This window comes from Gopherus evgoodei, chromosome 4 (assembly GCF_007399415.2).
Source record: "Gopherus evgoodei ecotype Sinaloan lineage chromosome 4, rGopEvg1_v1.p, whole genome shotgun sequence".
NCBI lineage: Eukaryota > Metazoa > Chordata > Testudines > Testudinidae > Gopherus > Gopherus evgoodei.
In genome coordinates this window covers 68,762,749-68,776,179 of record NC_044325.1, presented here as the reverse complement: position 1 = coordinate 68,776,179, position 13,431 = coordinate 68,762,749, and the positions used below count along the sequence as shown (strand labels likewise).

The 13,431-nt window shown below is 43.9% G+C and overlaps 1 protein-coding gene across 1 annotated transcript in view; it reads left to right on the top strand.

The window, feature by feature from the left end:
- The window catches only part of RGS6 (regulator of G protein signaling 6), a 482,257-nt gene that overhangs the window by 199,474 nt on the left and 269,352 nt on the right, over window positions 1–13,431 (top strand). The gene's annotated exons all lie outside the window — the stretch shown is intronic.

The window sequence follows — 13,431 nt, the reverse complement described above, 5'->3', positions numbered from 1 at the left end:
AGGGGACACATTGAGGTAATTTCTCACAATACAGGTCACAAAATGAGCTCTACATTACATACCATATCCTGCATATTTTACTCAGTGCTGCACGTGAGTAAAGAGTAGGGTGTTAAATGAAATCCTAGCAATCACTTTTGGCTTGCCTTAGGAAGGGAGCCTCATCGCATTTTGTAATGTTTTATTAAGCATTTTTCCTCACATGGGGTCAGCATAGATGTCCAGTTCCTCAGAATGATCCTTTCTGGAAATGAAGGGTCTCTCTCTTTTTCCACGGGCCTAGAGAACATGTACACAAAGAGTGCTCCTTAAAGGAGTGCCAGTAACTCATTTGCTTTAGCAATCCCCACAGTCTTAGCAATTGAATTCACAATCACACTGCAAATGAGGGCACACTCTAGGACTCCTGCAGATCAGATGTAGCATTTTTGCTTTATAGTCCCTGCTCTTCCAGTATGGTGTATCTGATATGATACCAGGCCAGCACAAGTGGTTGAGAGTCCAAAAGCCTGTAAACCAAACTGTCTTGATTCTATGATCCATAGAAGAGCACTAGATATGTTGACGGATCATATTAATCAGGTTTTGTAGGTAATAACCTGAGATCCTGTAATGGCTTTAAACCAACATTCATGACTCACTGTCTTTTTAAACACTTAAATATGTTTGAGATCAAATTGATTACATATTTTATAGTTCTGTGTATTGTTCGTTCTGGTGTTAGGGGAGTAGAGAGTGAATTTCCCCTAAAATAGCTAAGTGGCAGATCTTTAGTTGGAGAAATTTTCATAATTGGCTCTGAGGCAGCCCTTTACTACACAATATGAGAAGTCAGTCTAAAAGCAGGAGGGTTTATTACTGCTTTCCCACTTGGATTATCAAGTGCAGTACTGTATACTTAGTAGAGGTATCAGAAGGATATGGTGGCTTCAGTCAGGTTTGTTGTCTTTGATGATACTTAAGAGAAGTTGTGTGAAATAAATTGCTCATCAGCTCATTGATGGGGATGGGGGAGACATACTGTATTCTATGTATTCTGTGCCAAACACACCTTGCTGTTTCATATGAATTATTATATAATCTAATGGTTTTGTTCACAAGGTTTTTCCTATTTTGTTTTCTCAACTTCATAAGCAGAATTTAAAAATAACACCATGAAAGAGCCTAATGGCTTTAAAAGAAAAAGGGGAAATGGCTCTTAAGCTGACATCTCCAAAAGACTATGAAGTTGCACTTGATATATGCTATAATTCTGCTCCATAACTAGGAAAAGTTAAACAATAAATTATCACCCCTTGTGTGGCCTACATCTGCATTTACCGTAGGATATTGGTTCCTGAGATACATTGCATTCTGGGGCAACTCAGTGAATTAGTGGGACCATTTGCAATGGCAGCTATTGGACTGGAGGAATCTTTTTTGCATCCTAGTTTGTTGGGTGCAGAACAAGTGGTTGGGAGCCCACATACCCTACCCCTATGCAGACTATTTCAGGAGAATTTGAGGGGCAAGTGGACCTATTGACCAGTCTCTGAAAAAGCACGCTGGAGGGGCAGAACAACTGATTCTTTCATTGAAGCGAAAAGAGTTTAAAAACCACTGCACTTCTCCTCAGAAGACATCTAAGGACCTAACTGGTTGAATCCCATGGGCACTTGGACATGCTTACATACTATGGAAGTCAAAGTAGGACTAAATAAACTTTCTATTTTCCCTAAGAGGTGAATTGAAAAATACTATTTTTGTCATTTTTATAGCGCAAATATTTGTAAAATATGTAATAAGTTTCACGCGGTAGTCTATTGTTTAACAGTGTGATTAAAAGTGCAATTAATTGTGATTAACCTTTTTAATCGCAATTAATTTTTTTGAGATTAATCAACAGCCCTAAACTGAACACAAAGCACAAGGAAATGCTTCCGGAAATCGTGCTTACTACCTAAGACATTTCCTACTTTGCGATGCAAAATACAAACAAGTATGAGGAAAAATAGTTCCCCAAGCTGCTGTTTTAGAAACAGTAAATGACTTGACACTAAAAAACAATGAAGAAAAGCTGTTACAGTGGTGGGGGGAAGACCACAGAAACAACTTCATGATGTGCATGATCAGTAATGCAAAATGGACCCACTGTCCTCCTCCTTGTTTTACATCCATGTACTTCCGTTTACTTAACTGGAGTTACCTTTGTTGTTGTGGGCTTGCTTGCAGTGTGCCTGCTTCATTGAAGTCTTATTATGTGGTCTTTTGCGGGGTGGCGGCAGACATATGTTTAAACTAGTGGCCTGCTATGCAAGAGTGAGAGCTTCCCAGAGATGCTGTAGCCTGCAATCCTTTGACTCCTAATCCCTTTAGGATTCCTTGATGGGGGGGATGGGGTTAACCCAGGAATTTAAAAAGCCAGTGCCTAAACAACTAGAGGAGGTAGTCAACAGAAGCAGTAAATGGGGGAGTTTTGAGAGGGTGTGTGAGATGAGGTAGATTCTCCACACTAGCATTGCAAGAGCTGAATTAGTCCAGGAAGGCTCAATCAGAGAATTAGACAGCAAGCAGGGGAGATTTAGGTTGGAGGCAGCTAATTAAAGACTGGCTCTCACCTGCGTGGGAACAAGCAGGGCCTGTATAAAACCAGGTAGCTGGCTGCAGAGAGGGGGGCTGCTGCTGTGGGGGAAGGCTGCAGTCACTTCCTGAGTAAAGAAAGTTGGAGGCTGGCAGATCCAGACTGAGGGAAGCCAGCTATGTAGGCAGAAGCTAGGGAAACAGCAGAAAGAAGTAGGACTGTAGAGGGACTGGGCTTGCTTGTTGTAAGGTCCTGGGGCTGGAACCCAGTGTAGAGGACAGGCCTGAGTTTCCCTACCAGCCTCTGGGGCGTGGCCAGGGTGAGTGAGGTGCCAGCCAGACAGTTGGTCTGGAAAGACTGAATTTCCCAAAAGGGAAGGACTTCAGTGACCTGGCTGAAGGACCAACTCATGGAGAGGCAGTGAGTAGGCAGCTGAATGAGACAAGATCAGAGAAGACAATACTTGAGGGAGAGCGCAAGCTGGCAGAGCTAATTCCCAGGACAGCCACCAGGAGGCCCCACTCGCAGTGAGCAGACCCTGTGACAGAGTGAGAGGGCCAGATAAAGACACCATAACAGAAACTCATACTTTATGTATACCCAAATTAAAAAAAAAAGTCAGAGGACCAAAAAAAAAAAGCCATAATGGCTAAACAAAAGAGTAAAAGTGGTAGTTAGTGACAAAAAGACATCCTTTAAAAATTGGAAGTCAAATACTATTGAGGAAAATAGAAGCTCGGACTCTGGCAAGTCAAGTGTAAAAGTATAAAGAGGAGGTGCAAAGAAGTAGAGTTTTATTTAAAGTTCTCTTTTGGAAATTTACAAACACTTTATAAGATTTTAAAATGTAAATGATTTAGGTCAGTTCTTGTATCCTCCTCAGGTGACAAAACTGTTCCACTTTGTAGTTTCCTATCCTCAGAATGTGCGAGATAACCTTTGATTAGCCAGGATTTGTCCATTGATGAACTGTGTGTCTTTCTAGCCTGGTAGCCCATTATAAATGGCCTCATCCTTAGAGGCCTGCAGCTCACATTGACATGACTTGGAGCTGTGGTTACTAAGTACTTCTCATGATCATGTCCTAAATGAGCATGTTTGGTATTGTCCCCTCCTCCTGTTATCACACTTAAATCTTGTTTCTCCATTTCTTCCTTGGTATCAGCTCCTTGTTGGACTGTGATATCAGTGGTTATTCCTCTCCACATTTTTTTCTTTTCTTTCTTCCTTAGAAACACGGGGGTTATTGTCACACAGGACTATTCTACTGAATCAGTTAGTCAAGTATCCAGTGGCCAATAATAGATATGTCAGAGAAAGGTGTAATACCTACACCTCTAATAATGTGGAAATGAAACCATATAAAAAAAAAAGTTAAGATGTGGGGAAACCTGGGGTCAGCATATATTAGTCCTGCAGCCACTCTCAGAGTGGGACAGGGAAGCAAGAGGTTTGCAAAAAGTTGGAGAGGAAAAAATGTACCCTTAGTTTTTAAATACTTGAAGTACTTAGATACCAAGTGGTTGTGTGTGTGTGTGGTTCTGCCTATGCAATATGGCAACTAGAGCTGGCTGGAAAATGGAATGTCCATCCCATGGGAATTCCAACATTCTGAAATGTCCTTTTGTGCTGAATCAGGCCAAAAATTCAAAACTTTGAAATTTACTGCAGTACAGAGATTCCAAAATATTTATTTTGGAAACATCAAAATGACCCTTATTGAAACATAACCTCTCAACATTGTTTGCTAAAAACATTAAATATTTATAAAGATTAAATATAACATTCATTAAAAGTAAAAAAATTGAAATTAAGTTGGAATAAAATACTCCATTCTGATTTGAATTGTTTTCAATGTTTTCCATTGAAAATTTCATCAAAATTGACATGTACCTACCAAGCAGTTTGATTTTGACAAAAGAGCTTTTTCTGATGGGAAAACTGCTTAGTCAAAAAAGTTTTGACCAGCTTGAGTGGCAACTTTCCAATACTATACCCTGGAGGAAAATGCATTTGTGTTCCCAGATAGTTAAAGGATTGCCAACCCTCCAGGATTGCCCTGGAATCTCCAGGAATTAGAGTATGTCATGTGACGAAAGCTCCAGGAATACGTCCAACCAAAATTGGCAGTCCTAGCTTGTGAAGCACCTATTGTCTTGTGCATGAGAGTTTAGAGGCCTTATCGTTTTAATCAACTGGAACTTCAGCTACCATTTTAACAAAACTGATTTAAAAAAAATAGGTCTATAAAATGACTGGTGTGGAGAAAGTGAATAAGGAAGTATTGTTTGCTCCTTCTCATAACACAAGAACTAGGGGTCAGCAAATGAAATTAATAGGCAGCGGGTTTAAAACAAATAAAAGGAAGTATATGTTCACACCATGCACAGTCAACCTGTGGAACTCTTTGCCAGAGAATGTTGTGAAGACTACAATGGGGTTCAAAAAACTAGATAAGTTCATGGAGGATAGGTCCACCAATGACTGTTGTCCATCATGGGCAGAGAAGGGCTGGATTTTCCATTAGGCACAGTAGGCTCATTCCTAGGGGAGCTAGCATTCTAGGGGCATCTAAAAATTCAAATTTTGCCGCTCCTGGGCCCTGGGACGGGGCAGGGCCGGGTGACAACCTCATGCAGCCCTGCTGGGAGCACTCCTTGTTCAGCCTGGTGGACAGAGTCACCTCCCAACAGTGCCAGGGAGTGTGGCTGGGGAGCAGGGCTTAGGAGAGTGTCTCTGGGGGGATTTGTGGGGGTGCTGGGCAGTGGGGTGTGGAGGAAGTCTGTGTGTGCTGGGGTGCTGGGCAGTGGAGGGGCTGTGGGTGGAGGGGTGTTGGGTGGCTGGGCATCTAAAAGTTAAAAGTGGTGGGGTACCCCTGCGGTGGTTAGGAGCTCTGAGGTGCTGTGCGGGGAGCACTTGCAGCTCCAAGCCCTTTGCCTACGGAGGCCCAAGATGTAAATCCAGCTGTGGAGAGGAATGGTGTCCCTAGCCTCTGTGTGCCGGAGCTGGGAATGGGCGATGGGATAGATCGCTTCATGATTGCCTGTTCTGTTCATTCCCTGTGAAGCACCTGGCATTAGCCACTGTCAGAAGACAGGATACTGGGCTAGATGGACCTTTGGTCTTACACAATTTGACCATTCTTTTGGTTGTGTTTTACAGTGTTTAAAATTTCCCTTTAGAGAGGAAAATCCTGATGAAGTGATGTGTTTTGTGTGACACAAGCAGTGTGAACACCCACTGGAAGAAATGCTTTCTAAGCTGCCTCTGCAACCCCCAGATTTCTTGAGTAAAGAGTAAGGCATCTGTCAAAAAATGTTATGTTAAATTGTGAAGCAGACAGAGAAATCTATGCTTCATGTACTGCTTTCTTTTTTTCTTTTTTTTTTTTTTCCCTGCAGACGTCCACCATAGGTCCAGGTCTTAGGTCCAGGTATTTCATGTGGGTCCCATGGAGATTCCTTTGCTACCAGTTGATGTTGCAGATTAATTGCTTACTCTTTTGTTGAGAAACTGACAAACCCCGTTAGGTAATTCTTAGATGGCCTTGCAAATGCTAAGACCGGCTCTGACAGCAATAGCATTTTTGAACCTATCCTTAAAGGAAAAAGGGAAAAACACATCACAATTTACTGCAACTTCACTAGAATTACAAGAGCTGTTGTTACTAGAGCACTTTTCTGGCCTTACTGAAGTGCTGGCTTTTATTACTAATTGGTCTATCAATATATTTTGTTGTAATGTAGGACATGGCTTTCCTCTGATATACACTGGTGTAATTCCTAGATTTTAGTGGAGTTTCTCCTGACATACCAGTGGGGGAAATCAAGCTGTTAGGACTGAGAGTGGGCTGAAACTGTCTGAACAGCAGCAAAACTCTGTCAGTGTTTGCAGGCAAAAAAAATTGGAGTTAATAGTTGCTTCTTACTTGAAATAAATAGCTACAGTGTAAATTATCCTTGTCTCCAGAGACTGTTCTAAATTTTTTAGGTCATTTCTGATTCATTGCTCTATGTAAAGCTATGGGATTTGGAGCTACAACCCTCTTTTAGAAAAGGAAGGAGAAAAATAAAATAACAAAACTTCTCCTGTGCTTGTGATTCTGCATGTACATCCCCAGGTTATAGAATAAAGTCAATCCATTTAAACAGGGATGGTTAGACCATTTCAGATGAAAATACAAACAAGTATGAGGAAAAATACTCACTCATGTCCTTAACTAAAATTCCATCTTTTCAGGGGAATAAAGAAAAAGTCTTTGTGTGAGAGAGAATTTAGGGTTAGTAAAAACTGACAACCTTGGAGACTGAAGTTGTCAATAGGAGAGGTTCAGCATAAGTAGCAACAGCCGTACAAGCTTTCCCCATGCTGTCTCTCCATTATAATTTAAGTCTAATCAGCGGGGAGCATTTCTAGGGATGGAAGAGTTCAGTGTGATTGGCCTGTTCAGTCTTTGACTGCTCTGCTGAGATGGACAACAAGGGTGCCAAATTTGTGATGGTGGATTCTGAGATGTGAGGCTTGTCCACTAAGAGCTGGAGTTTGGACTAAATAATTTCACATAGCGGTTGAATAGAATGGTTTTGCTTTCAATTGTCATGCACTCCAGTATTCATCACAATAGTTAATTTCATGTAGAAATGTTATATGCATGTGTGCACACTCAAGTGTATCAAATTTGTAAGCAGCAGGACATGCCTTAACATTCCTCTAAAGGGTGAGTCCCTAAGCCATTTTCATAACAGCATCTTTAACAAGACATTAAGAATGTCCAAGCTTTTTAGTGATGAAATTCATCACTGGCTCAGCATGTGTCCCTGTTTTAAGCAACAGCCTTGTTTAAAATTGCTACTTATCCAATTACTCTCTTTGCCACTTGGTATACAGCCAGTGTCAAAAAGTATAATGTCCGGTTGCCAGGTAAACAGAAAAATCCATCTGCCACTCTTTGTGTTTGCCAAATGCAAGGTAGTATTATCACATTTGGTCTTTTATTTCCCAGTTAGGGGGAATGTTTTGCCTGCCCACACATTTGAAAGTAAATTCATGCATTCCTCAGTGGTACTTGGTGAGTTCTATAATTATGCTGATGTTTGTTTTGTGTATACAGCTACTAATCAGCCGTCAGAGAGGGAATGAAGTTTTCCTTCTTGATAGCACAAATAGTTGTTTGATATTATGGTGGCCACTTTCTTCAGGAGTAGAACAATAGCTGCATTTTCACCTGGGGTCCAGTGGTCTCTAATCCCAGCTGTAGCACCAGTACATGTTTTACGTAGCTCCGTACAATAGTCTTTGATCAATGAATTCTAGGATTCAAATAAGGCTGGGGCGTGGCACATCTTCCTCTTCCTATAAAATGAATTCTTCCTGAGGAAGTGGGGGAGGGGGAGCTTCATTTCTTATCATGAGGCAAACCAGCAGCCAGACCAAGGCTGCTCACACAGGTGCCCTTCCAGCAGAGGTGAGGTGAATCACCACTCAGGCATGCAGCAACAATCCATCTGCACTGACTTACCCTTCCAAAACAGCCTGCAGGGACTCAGCATTCAGGCATGTGGTAGCAACTTGTCCCTGAGCTGAGCCTGGGTCAAATAACCACCAGACTCAGGTATTTCCCTAACCTAGCCAGAGCTGCAGATCAGTCTGTGCAACACTACCTGGCCAGTAACCTACTCCATGCCCAGGGCCGGCTCCAGCGTTTTTGCCTCCCCAAGCGTTGGAAAAAAAAAAAGCCGCAACTGGCAGTACTTCAGCTGCAGTCAGGGACCCATTGCCGCCGAAGACCAAGACATGCCGCCCCTTTCCGTTGGCTGCCCCAAGCACCTGCTTGCTGCGCTGGTGCCTGGAGCTGGCCCTGACCATACTTTATGGTGTATCAGACTTTGGAGACAACCAGAGTCTGTTCCTGCCCCAACCTTGCCTGAGCCCTGTTCTGTTCTAGCCCGATTAGTGACCCACTCCAGCCTTGCCTCTGCCTCCTGACTCTGACCACTCAGTTTCGACCCTTGGCTTACACCTAGACTCTGGCTACAGTACTGATTCTGGCTTGTCTATGGACTCTGATCTTGGTTCTGACCTCAACCTGTCCCCAGATCTTAATTCCAGAAGCACCCTTGGCCCAGTACTGACTCAACCTCTGACTTTGACTTCTGCTTTGACCATTAGGTCTGGCAACTGGTAGACAGTACTGGACACTTAGCTTCTCTAAGAATTTGGGGTTGGAGAGTGTGCAATCAAAGACCCATTCTGTTAATTGTGCATACACTTATATGCCAATATTTAATGCACATTGTTCGCTGTTGATAAACTAATGGAATGTTATGATTTAACAGTCTAGTCTCTTATCTGTATGGGGAGTTCTCCTCCTGTCCCAATCTCCCATTGATTCTAAGTGACTGCCTTGGTGTCTCTCTCCAACCAGTTCATTTTTTTTCCCCTCTGTCAATTTGGGCTTATGGGATAACTACTGAAGAGCAGGGGCGGCTCTAGGTATTTTGCTGCCCCAAGCACGGCAGGCAGGCTGCCTTTGGCGGCTTGCCTGCAGGAGGTCCCTGGTCCCACGGATTCGCCAGCACGCCTGCGGGAGGTCCGCTGAAGCCGCGGGACCAGCGGGCCCTCTGCAGGCATGCCACCGAAGGCAACCTGCCTGCCGCCCTCGCGGCCACCGGCAGAGCTCTCCCCGCAGCTTGCTGCCCCAGGCATGCGCTTGGCGTGCTGGTGCCCGAAGCTGCCCCTGCTGAAGAGTGCAGTGGGAAAGCTCTAGATTAGTTGCCCCCACCTCCTGCTCTTTTATTTTTCAGTCCTGTGTACACCTTATCTTAACCAAGTCTGACAGGGAAATTACAGTGCCTTTTTCCTCCTCAACTTGATCTAGAGAGAGTCTTTCTCTCAACTGGTTGCTTGCTAACAGAGGCTGGTATAAGGCACCAGGCAACCCAACTGTGGCCAATTTCAAGAGTAGCAATAAGCCAATAAGTAAAAAATTGAGGCAGCGTGGGTAATTCTGTTGTACAGGAGTTTGAAACAATTGGCCAGGGAAGGTGGGATGTTCATTTTGGTGGGGAAGCACCATCATTCAAGAAAAAGCTCTATTATGGTACCAGGCAATAAAGTCCTAGACCAGTGGTTCTCAACTAGGGGTCCAGGGCCATCTGGGGGGCTGCAAGCAGGCTTCAAGGGGGTCTGCCAAGCAGGGCCAATGTTAGACTCACTGGGGCCCAGGGTAGAAATCTGAAGCCCCACCACATGGGTCTGAAGTCTGAGGCCCTGAGCCCCATTACCTGGGGTTGAAGTCAAAGCCTGAGCAATGTAGCTTGGTGGGGGCCAGGGTTGCTAGGCATCCAGTTTTTGACTGGAACACCTGGTTGAAAAGGGACCCTGGAGGCTCCAGTCAGCATTGGTGACTGGGCCATTAAAAGTCTGATCGGTGGCGCAACGGCGCTAAGGCAGGCTCCCTGCCTGTTCTGGTTCTGCACGGCTCCCAGAAGCTGGTGACATATCCCTGTGGCCCTCAGGTGCAGAGGTGGCCAGGGAGGCTCTGTGCACTGCCCCTGCCCTGAGCGCGGGCTCCACAGCTCCCATTGGCCAAGAGCCATGTCCAATGGGAGCTGCAGCAGTGGGGCCTGTGGGCTCAGGCAGTGTGCAGAGCCGCCTGGCCACACCTCTACCTAGGGGCCACAGGGACATGCCAGCCTTTTCTGGGAGCCACTGAAGTTAAGTGCTGCCTGGAGCCTTCACCTTGAACCTCCTACTGCACCCCAACCCCCTTCTCCAGCCCTGAGCCCTCTTCCCCACTGCAAACCCTGCAGCCCCACCCCAGATCCTACACCCCCTGTCGGAGCCCTCACCACCAACCCCCCTGCCTCAGTCCAGAGCCCTCCCACACTCCAAACCCCTCAGCCCCCCGCTGGCCCAGAGCCCGCTCCTCCACCCCACGCCCTCATCCTTGGCCCCACCCTAGAGATTGCACCCCCCCAGCCAGAGCCTTCACCCCCTTCCGCACCCCAACCCCATGCCCCAGCCCAGTGAAAATGTGCAAGGATGGGAAAGAGCAAGGGAGGGAGGTTGGAGTGTGTAGGGGTGGGGCCCAGGGAAGGGCAGGGTAGAGTGCAGGGCAAGGGTGTTCTGTCTCCTGCAATCAGAAAGTTGGCAGTCCTAGTGGAGGGGCCACCTGTTGCATGGGGCCCCAGACAATTGCCCTGTTTGCTACCCCCTAATGCTACCCCTAATGCCTGCTTTTATATCCAGAAAAAACAGGTGTTGTGGCACTTGTGGGCCATGGAGTTTTTATAATAGATTGCAGGGGGTCTCAGAAAGAAAAAGGTTGAGAGTCCCTGTCCTAGACTATAATTGCACTCAGGATTTGAGGGAGTTGGTCGGCTATACTTTCCCTTCTTATTAAACATTTGATATAAGTACTTTAAATCAGCTTATTCTCAGTCTCAAGTCTAACCCTACATATGACATAGCAGGATACCCTGTTTATTCTTTCTCATAAATTCTTTATCAAATGTGCTCAGCCACAACATAATTTGCCTACCAGTCAGCTTCTCAAATTGAGGCCGGGATCTGAAAATGAAGCTGAGTTCCTTCTGGTTTGCATATCAGCACCATTCATAAAAAATAGTCAATAGACATTTTGGCCCCAATTTTGAAACCTGTTGAGCACCCACCACTCCCTCTGGCTTCAGGCCAGTAGATGTTAATGTTGCTTATGCATGAGGCAGATTAGAAAAGAGTTCTCAGTTATTTATTATTCATTCCTTCGAATGTCTCAAAATGTAACTAGAGAGGCTCACCCTGTGCTGCAGCTGCCTAGCTGATGCATTACTGTCCTTAAGCACATCCACTTCAGCCTACTTCTTCCTCAACAGCCTTAATGAAAAGAGATAAAACTGGGCATTTCACAGAATCAGAAAGGTTAACAAATTTGGGCTTTGGCAGACCATGCGAGGAGCAAATTCCAAAACTGAGGGCCCTCCGCAGAGAGCACCCTGCCAGCTACTCCTTCAAATTTATGTTGAGGCAGCTCCAGCTTGAGCTCCTCTGCTGACCTCAGTTGGCGCATGCAGCCTGGCCATCTCCAAGCCTTAAATAATCATTAGATTTAAAAACAATAATGGTCAATTTGATGTCCTTTTCATTTACCTTTTGGGTTCACATTTTCAGTCTTTTTCTCTGAAGTGACACGGACGAGAATTTTTTTTTGAATGAAAGTTAAGGAGCTGAGTATTGATAAATTCTCTGTGGGTACATTCAGATCCAGAGAGGAGATTATCTTTTGTATTTGATTGTTCTTTACTTTTGGGGGAAAACAAGATCCTTGAGTTGTGAAGCAAGATACATTAAATATTTTTTTATTTTGAAATCTTTGAGTAAAAGTGTTGGATACTGCAAAGTCTGTATGTCAGGACAGGATTATTATCCTCATTTTACAATTGGCAAAATGATGCACGTGTGATTAATGACTTACCCAAGGTCACACAAGTGAGTCAGTGGCAGAGCTGGGAAAAGACTCAATTAGTCTTGATGATCAGTAGTAGCAGTAGTAAAATATTATATTATGGTAGACCCCAAAGGTCCCAATTTATCTGGGGCTCTATTAGGTTGGGCGTTATACAAAAACAGAAAAACAATAATCCATGAAAAGGGCTGTGGATACAGCGCACCAGCAAATGAATATGGTGAAGAACTGGTACCGCTTAGTTACATATATTGTAAGCTTTGAGATTTTTTAAATCGGGGGTAGAGGGAGGGAATAGAAAAGGAAAAGAAGAGAAAGGAATAGGCACAGCTTGTTACCTGCTCAGCCATGATCAGCAACATGGGTTTTGTAGGCATCATGGCAAAGTTGAATCTTAAGGTGAGAGATGTGCCTACACTAACCACTAGACCATATTCATTCATGGAGGATAACTCCACCTGTCATTTCTCCACCTGACTATTCTGCTTCTTTGAACCTATGCGCTGCTGGCTGCTCAGGTAATCGGATACTAATCTAAAACCTGGATCTTCTAGGCTAAATGTTATGAAAAATTATATACTTTTAGCATACTTGAAGGAAACATATACTTGAAATAAAATGAAGTAAGCTGCTACTTGTATAAGGAAAAATAGATGAGTTAGCAAGTTACACAACATATAGAATCAAATTTAGTCCTGTTATTACTCCATTATAACATGTGAAGTTACACCAAGTAGAAATATAATTGTATGTGCTCTTCTCTCACTCTCATGCACATTGCTGCTGGTGTCTCCTTTCCCCTTTCCCTTGTAGCAGTATGTCCATCTTGAGCTTTTCAGAAGCCAGCAGCTAAACTTATACCTCTGATGTCACTTCTGAGCTATCTCAGTCAATGATTATACTTCACCTGAAGCGTAGTTGAATACTGCAATCCCATTGGTTAAAATAAAATGAAGCATTTGCAGAGAAACAAAAGAAGACCTTTTCATCCATAGGTCACTTAATCAGAAATGCGTGTCCTTATTGCATGTATACAGGTTGCTGGATTTCAGATGATACCAGTCATTTTAAAATCAGTGGCACAATGGCAGAGCCTTTCACCAGAAATATATTCACTAATGCATGCACTCATACAGACTCGGGAAATTTGTAATATAGATATTTGTGAAGTTTTTTGAACTCTTCAGAGGTAATGTTCCATACAATTGGAAAGGGTTGTTTTATTTTAATTTATTTATTAACATAGACATTTCAGTCTCTCTCCAGCAGAAGCTAGTTCAATAAAAGATATTACCTCACCCACCTTCTCTCTGAGGCCATGTTTACACTAGTGAGCTTACAGCAGTACAGCTGTACTTATGCAGCTGTAAGATTGTGCATGTAGCTGCTCTATGCTGACAGGAGA